This window comes from Pituophis catenifer, unplaced genomic scaffold (assembly GCF_029215685.1).
Source record: "Pituophis catenifer annectens isolate HBS135680 unplaced genomic scaffold, rPitCat1.0.hap2 SCAF_1, whole genome shotgun sequence".
NCBI classification, from domain to species: Eukaryota; Metazoa; Chordata; class Lepidosauria; order Squamata; family Colubridae; genus Pituophis; species Pituophis catenifer.
This window is the reverse complement of record NW_027256881.1, coordinates 226,060,942-226,070,186: the sequence shown is the minus strand read 5'-3', so window position 1 is coordinate 226,070,186 and position 9,245 is coordinate 226,060,942.

Here is a 9,245-nt window from a genome sequence, read left to right as displayed (position 1 = left end):
ATTATCTGCTACAGTGTCCTACCTGTCAATGACTACTTCAGTTTCAACCACAATACACGAGCACACAATAGATACAAACTTGTGGTAAACCACGCTAAACTTGATTGCAGAAAATACAACTTCAGTAACAGAGTCATTAATGCCTGGAATGCACTACCTGACTCTGTGGTTTCTTCTCCTAACCCCCAAAATTTTAACCTTAGACTGTCTACTGTCGACCTCACCCCATTCCTAAGCGGTCTGTAAGGGGCATGCATAAGCGCACCAGCGTGCCTACCATCCCTGTCCTAATGTTCCCTTTTATATGTATCCATTTCATGTATCCATAATTATGTTTATACTTATATCTGTTACCTATTACATCCTTGACGAAGTAAATAAAAAATAAATAAAAATAAAACAATCTTAGGAAAACTGGAAAAAACACATTAAGCAGTTGGATTCAGGTACTGTGATGTGCCCCCAAACACCTTTTTATCCTTGGATCCAAAATGCAGCTGAGTCTTAGTCTTGAGAGTTTGTCCGCCTTTTTAAGGCATACAGTAGTCCTCAATGGCAATTGGGACCTGAATTGCTGTCAGTAAGCAACTAGGTCATAAATTGTGGTATCACATGACTGTCTTACTTAGTAATGGAAATTCAGGCATTTCAGGTTGCCATCAAGCAAATCACTGCAGGTTAAGTGAGGATGTCACAAGCCCACCATTTGGGATCTCTGCTAGCTTCCCCATTGACTTCTCAGAAACTGGCAAATGATCATCCTGTGATTGTGGGATGCTGTGGTGGCCAGAACTCAGGACCAGTTGTAAGTACCACTCATTCAGTGCTATTTGCATGGTAGCTGAATGAATGGTTGCTAAAGTAAGAATCACTGTACCGAGACAGCAAAAAACATGTGTAACATATTAAAAGTAAATCTCACATGAATAGTAGTCGCTAATGGTAGAAGACTGATTTACTAAATAGTCTATATAATGGATTATTCATTCTTATCCTGAATTTTACTGTGCCAGTTTTAGGGAAATAAAAGCTTGCCTTTGTTGTGATCTATGAATCTGCTATATACCATTATGTACCTCTTAAAAACAAATGGAAAAATTTAAATTTCTTAAAGATTGTAACTAAAATTTAATATATGTAGGTAGTTCTCTTGCCAAGAGTAGAAAAGTGGCTTGCCACTGCCTCATTTTAATTTCCTTATAGCCCTGGGATTCCTGGAAGATCTAAGTGTTAATGAGGACACTTCCTGCTTATTTTCAAACCTCTGCCAAGATAGCCAGGTGCTGCCACCTGCTGAAATATGCCAGCTTGTCTACTGAGGAGGCAATAGAACCTGATAAATTCAGATAGTCATAAGGGAGTTTCACTTAATTCTTAACTGCTTGGAGTTTCCTTAAAATCTTTCATCTGGGCTAGGATTTAATAGCCAGTAATTGTGTTTTTCAACCATTTCAAGTGAAAATGTTCTTGGAACACAGGAAATGAATGTCATCAGGACATATACAGTTACTTCAAGAAATTCAATCTTGAATTTCTAGTTAAAGATTCTATCATCAGAAGCCATCACTGAAAAGTTAATAGAAGCGTAATATAACAGGTCCTGACCACAGTGTTTGATAAGATAAATTGCTGATACAATTACACGTGTATGGAAGAACCTTTAGAGATATGCAATTTACTTATAAAGTTGAATGGAAGCAGAGGAGAAGGCAGGGAATGGCTTGCTCAAGTCAAAGTCTACAGTATTCTTCAAAATCTTGAATATGCAGCCATGTTTTACCACAACTTGATGAACGAGATAATCGGTAAATGCTAAAAATGTATAGCGGACCATTGACATTTGAACATATCAGCTCTCAAGTAGTCAAATCCATTTCTTTGTCCCCTCAGTTTAATCAGACAGAGCACTGTTTTTATCAGGGCTAAAGTCAAATAGTTATCCCTTATTTGCATTATAATTCAGTTGGGTGTCCAGAGATTTTTCTCTGCATTTGAATTCTCATCTTACCCACAGAAATTGTCCTATATTTTTCTGAGTCCAATTTAACTGGCCACTCTTCGTGTTAAAATAGTTAACAGTGAATTAATATAGCAAAACATCTAATATTTTATGTGTTATTAAATATAAGGAATTTTTTTTCTTTTTCATGACATCTTTTTCATGACACTGTTAGGAAAGCCTAACAGTGCTTTCCATTAGGTGCAAGTGAATAGCTTGATCCAAAGAAAAGCAGGATTTTGACAATGGCTTATCAACCCATAACCATATTTCTATTACAAAATCAAGCATAAAAACAGACCATTATAGTATACATACGATAAAAAAAAATCTACATTGGTAGCTTTTAACTTCAGAAGTGGGTTGGGGAATGCAGCATTCCTTTCCCGCCCTTTATACCAGGAACAAGACTACTCTTAAGTGGTATGGCAAGTTTTCCACTTCTCTTAGGTCTGTCATATAAATACTAACTACTCTCAACTGTTAACTTCTAAGGCCGTTCACTTAGCTAACTACTGCCACCTGCTGAATCACAGACAAAACAGGCTGGTTCACAAATACTGCCCTGCACATCTCCAAAAATTGCTACCTGAACTAGAACTTGAAATTCATATGAAATCGAATCAGTTTTAGCTTTTGTTAGGGACCACTATGCTTACAGTTGAAGAAGAAACTGAGCTTCAAGTATGGCTTTTATCTGAAAAAAATCACCTGTACACCATGTGCTGCTTCAAAAGAAAAAGATGGCAGAGGGTCAGGATCACACCGCCTGCCCTCCCTAAAATTACAGGCTGTGTCACCTGCTATTCATATGCAGTGTGGTGTGTAAATGAGTATATAAATCTCAGAAGGACAAATAAAAGGTTCTCCACTTGGAGGAAAGTCCCACAGGATCCAGGTTCTCCAAAGTTTATGCACACACAAGACTGGACACATAGACTTTGCTTTTAAATTTAGATGCATTGAGAGGCAGGGCAAGTAAGGTAAGCAACAATAAAGAGACATCTGCTGTGGGTAATCTGGCTTGATTTGGAGATTTCTTAAAAAAAAAAACGGGGGGGGGGTGAAATCAAACTACCATATAAATTCATAAAAAATGGATTATGTCCCCAAACCAAACACTCTGATCACATATGTTCTTATGCAATTCCAAGCTTGGATGAAATGTAAATGTAAATCAGAATGCATTAATTTATAGAAAGTATATTTTGCTTCCCACCACTGCTTTTCATTGATTTTCTAGTTCATAAAATACATGGTAAATCAATTAATGTAAAATTTGAGTAAAATAATTACATTGTCAAGGGACGTGGTGGCTGAGTGGCTAAGACGCTGAGCTTGTCGATTGAAAGGTTGGCAGTTCAGTGATTCGAATCTCTAGTGCCATGTAACAGAGTGAGCTTCTGCTACTTGTCCCAACTTCTGCCAACCTAGCATGTAAAAAATGTAAGTAGAAAAATAGGGACCACCTTTGGTGGGAAGGTAACAGCGTTCCGTGCACCTTTGGCGTTTAGTCATGCCGGCCACATGACCACGGATACGTCTTCGGACAGCGCTGGCTCTTCGGCTTTGAAATGGAAATGAGCACCGCCCCCTAGAGTCGGGAATGACTAGCACATATGTGCGAGGGGAATCTTTACAGCACCTTAATTACCTAGCCAAATAGGCTTTCTTCAAAAAAGCAACATCTGCATACGTAACAGTCAATATTCTAAACACACTGAGCTAACAAACATTTCAAATACATTTATGAACATTTTTTACAAAATGCTTTTATACTTTTTGTTCATCATGTTGGAAGCTAGATGGCAGAACAGTCACATAGATAAAATTTTAAGAATCTTAGAGAAACTACTACAGTGTTTTGGTAATTAAATAGTTATATGTGGACTGTAATAAACAAGCTGCTACAATAAATAAATAACTGATTAGTAATATGGGACTAAAGAGATTTCCTAATGGGTCCTAAGAATGAACTTATAGGGTACATTTTGTGTATCTAGTTAATTTTGAGGTACTTTGAAATAGGAATGTTTGCCTGTATCCATGATTAATCTGTATCATAAAGGTTTATAAGACAAGCAGCTCTTTTTGTAAGCAACTCTATGCCTGAAACCCATATGCACGATTACTTGAGAACTACTAAAAAAATATGTCCTAAATTCCCAACAGGTAAACAAATAATAGTAACTATCTTAGATAAGAATAAGGAGCCAACAGCCCTTTAGATCATGTTGACTCAAATTTCCATCACTCCTAGCTAGAATTGCCATGATCAATCACATTTAGAGTTGTAGTCCAATGAATATACAGAAATTTATGGAATACATTAGCTATTTCTCTGGAACTAATTTGTATTTGTTATGGAACAGTCCTCCTTTCACTCAGCACTGTGTATCCATCATGATGTTACTGCATCTTTTTTTTCTTCACAATTTACATTATTCCCATGTGGTTCTACAGTTTCTTTTCAGGGGGCAAAGTAAGCCTCCTCTTTAAAAACGTTTTTTTTAAAGTTAATATAATTTCTAAATCTGCATCTATAGTATTAAATGTAGATCTTTTTTTTTCTTTTCTGCTTTTCTATGGATAAATAGAAATTGCCCCCAAAGGGACAATCAAGATTAAATATTTGATTTTGGATTCCAAACTGGGATTGAAATAGGAAAGATGGAAAATGCCCATTGCATCAAGAAACATCTAAAAAAGGAACAAAACAGTCATGCAGAACACTCTCAATATTATGCTGATTAGGCCTTAGTTTAGATGAAAGTTTGGTCACAGTAGTGGTGACTAGGAGTGTGTTACTGTTTGCTAGATATAAAGAATTTGTTCGTGTGTTACATTTGTGCAATATGAGTACATACTACATATATGTCAATGTATGCATGGTTAGTATTAAATCATTTGGCATCATGTGCAATTCAAATCATGCATTGTTTATTTACTGTATTGATTCCATTTTAAAGATATTTTTAATCCTTCCATGCTCTTTTTTCTTATGTTTTCTGAAAAATACTTGGCAAATGCTATCGGTACAATCTGTATTTAAATATACTTAGAAGGAGCCCATTAAAATTAAATAAATTAAAGTAGGTCTCTTCTAAACATGACAAAGCCTGCATCTAGCCATAGAATTAGTACTGATGCAATACTCTATCCCAGGGGTCAGCAACCTGCGGCTCTGGAGCCACATGTGGCTCTTTGGGCCCTCTGCTGTGGCCCCCACTGGCTGGCTCCACCCCTCGCCCTCCCCTCCCAGTCACTCCTCGCCTGGTCTGAGAAGGTAAGGGCGACGGCAAGGGATGGAGAAGCGGTTTTGTGGTGCCCAGTGTTTTCTGTGGGAAATGGATCCAAATGGCTCTTTGAGTGCTTAAGGTTGCAGACCCATGCTCTACCCTATTCACAATAGACAACAACCATCCTTGCTTTGAAAGCCAGTGCAAGAAGGAAAAAGAAATTGTTAATGTTCAGTCTTTCATATGATACACTGAAATGACTCTTACATAGATATAAATTCATCCATAATGATGAATGAACTTCCATGTATGGGTGAACTTGGAAGTATACCCATACTTCCTCCAGAAGCTTCCTCCAGAAGCTTTGGGTTAAAATACTTGTGATCTCCTGTCTTTGGCCCTGTTGAGCTGGGGCTGAAACTTCTGCAGGATGTCATGTCTCTCCTCACCTTTCTGCCAGTTCAGAAGCAGAGTGTAAAAGTAAGGTACAAAATGCATGTGAAAAGTCAATAGTTTGGGATTAGCAACCAGGAGCAGAGATTTTATTTCCACTAGTGCCCCCCTGTGGAAAATTGAAATAGATCACTAATTTTGTATTTGGTTTTTTTTTGCTAGAATTCTAAGATTATGAACAGGACTCTAGAGAAAATGGCATATATTATCAAGCCTGATTTGGCGATGATGGCAATGTCACCAACTTGGAAATCTACCTTTCCAAACCCTTTTAAGAGCTCTTCTCTGGATATGGTCATATTTAAAAATTAAATATGTAGTTTTTACATAAATATGTAAACTAAATATGTATTCTTTCACGTAAAAGAAAACCTTCTCACGAGTTCAATCAAACTTCTCCAACTCACGAATTTTCTTTTACAACATGTTTCCCTGGACACAATGGTGAGGAATGCCACGGAGTTTGAAAGGTAAGACATGCGTCTTATTCAGCACCATCGGAAGCTTTAAAAATTGCTGAACAAGTGGTTGTAAACTGAGGACCAGAAATGTTGATAGTCCCTCATTTCAGCAAAGTTGGGGGAAGGGGGAGGGGGCTAAGGCCAAGAACAGGAGTTCCCTGCTTTGTCCCCTATGCTATAAAATGGCTTGAAAGGACAGATTTGCTCTAATGTGTCCAACTTATGGAGAAGTTTAAGATAGAGCTCTTCTGGAGTTGTTTTTAACTGTTTAAAAGCTGCTATCATGTGAATGTATTGTTATTATATGTTGCTCCGGCTTTTTGGAATGGATGCTGATTTTATTGTACTGCTGTGACTCTTTGAATTGCAATGGAATAGACATTTGATAAATAAATATATATTTTCTCATGAAGGGAATACGTTTTTGCTTCTCTTGTTAACAAGTGAGGAAGCATAAATCCTTGGTGATTTGTACTTAACCTTAACCTATCCTCTAGAGATCTGACAGTAAATCCAAACTGCCTTCTATACATCCAAATGTGAAATGTGGAGGCAGGGGTAAAAACAAAATGGAGTCCACATATGGCCCATCAGCCATTCAGTGGCCTCCTGATTTTAGTCTTTTTTTCAGTTGGGGGTGTGGTTCAAGACAGTTTAAAATTGATGTCTTAACATTTGCAAATATATAAGACAGCCCTTCACTTCTAAAACTTTTGAAAGCTTTTCCAAAAATACATTCTAGAAGGGACCCCTGATGATGCCATGAAAAATCTGGACACACTTCCAAGACTATGGAAGTTGGGTGCCTCTGCTTTAGGGGATTGAAATAGAGGGTCACTGGGAAAATAATTTTTAAAAAGTAATGTAATGAATTGTTTTTGAAATGCGACAATTAAAATGTAGACATCATTTGCTGAGTCTGTAATCAATCCAGTCCAAGATTGGCTACTTAAGCAATTTCAATTTATTGAGTTGTTAAGAGTGATGTAGGTGTCAAAAGTTACTATGTATATTTCACTCAGAATCATCTTTGGCTTTAATTTCTTGTTTGGTAATGTTTTAGTCCTTGGATTTCTTTGGTCCAAAACACTTCTTATCATGTCCTTGAACTCTTTAGCCCAAGAGCGGATAACTTGCTGCCTTCCAGATGTTGCTGAATTATAACTTCCAGTCTATCTCACCATTGGTAAAGCTTACTGGAATCACTTTATTGCTTAGAACAAGTGCAACTATAAGAGCAAAGGAAAACAGAGCAGATGTAGTATATAGCCTACAAGAAATTACCAGCTAAAGAATAGAATAGAATAGAATAGAATAGAATAGAATAGAATAGAATAGAATAGAATAGAATAGAATAGAATAGAATAGAATAGAATAGAATAGAACAGAACAGAACAGAACAGAACAGAACAGAACAGAACAGAACAGAATAGGAATGGAATAGAATTCTTTATTGGCCAAGTGTGATTGGACACACATACTGTAAATATATGTTCCATTATTTATCCCAAGGGTGGGCAATCTGTGGGTCTAGAATTTTGATGCTGGCCTAATTTCAAAAATCTTCTATAAGCAAGCAATGAACGTATCTCAAAAGAACAATCTGCTTCCTCTTTGGCAGGAATTCAGATTTTTAGTCTCAATACATCTGGAGGTTAAGGGCGCCTGGGTTAGCGTGCTTTGCTTTTAATTCTTTCTAATATTTTGCTTAGACACAGTGTTAATCATGACTTCTTTAATATGAAATTGTTGAGCTCATACATCATTAAGTCATAAAACATAATCTACATAGCACTGCCACTAGGCTTACATCTTATTCTACTCTAGGCTTACATCTCATTCTAATCAAACCCAGATATTAAGAAGTTGCTCACAATTGTTGCAGTATAGGATACAAAAGATGAGATTTTGCCCATGTCTGAGGAAACTCCAAAATGGTCAATCTGATTAGCAATATTTGAGGAGGTGACTGTTACAAGCTACATGGATGATCCAAGCAATATCTATGGGGAAGCATTATTCTGTACCTAATTTAAGGCAGCCCAAAATGATAATTAAGGCTCTGAACAGGTGCCACGAGATAAATTAATTATAATGATGATATGCTATTTATCAGAAATTTTAACCACATGATGACAGTGAATTGGATAACTGCAGACCAGTACTGATCAACTACATTACTAATATATTCTCCTGATCAGTGGTGGGTTTCAAAATTTTTTACTACGGGTTCTGTGGGTGTGGCTTGGTGGGCATGGCATTGCTTGGTGGGCGTGGCTTGGTAGGCGTGGCAGGGGAATGATACTGCAAAATCCTCATTTCTTCGCGATCAGCTGGGACTTGGGAGGCAGAGAATAGATGGGGGCGGGACCAGTCAGAATATTTACTACCGGTTCTCCGAACTACTCAAAATTTCCACTACCAAAATTTCTCCAGAACTGGTCAGAACCTGCTGAAACCCACCTCTGCTCCTGATATACATGACTTAATTTTCCTATCAATATGGATGAGACAGAACTGAGAATGCAACTGTTTGTTATACATGCTATAAATGATATCTTATTTGCTGGTAAATCTGTTTGTAGAACATTTAAATTTGGTTTCTTTGGTTGTCATTTAGCCAAGATAAACAAGAGTCTCCTAGTATTTCAGCTTAATTAATTGTTGATATTTTGCTGCAATCTCTGCAGGCTGCAACATCATTGCTAACTAAAGAGCTACATTTATTTAGGTTTCACTCTAAGTATTTTAGCAAGTTTATTTTAGCAAAGCATATCTGATCTTGCTTTGAGCAGCTGCCTTCCAAAAGTCAGTCCCATGATTTTCACCACAAGGGAAAATAAAAATCAACTTTTGCAGGGCGGAAGAAGGGACTATGTCCATAGTCATATCAAGTTGTAATAGGATTTTAAATTTGGATGGATGGATAGATGGACAGACAGAAGCTATATACACTGTGTTAGCTCAGAAGAATTACTAGCACCAATGCAAACTTAAGTAGAATTCTTCTTTGTCTCTCTTTGTTGCATGTGGAGAGTCTTGACCAGGATCAATATTGACAAGGGTACTACAGTTAGTTCAAATAAGTATGAT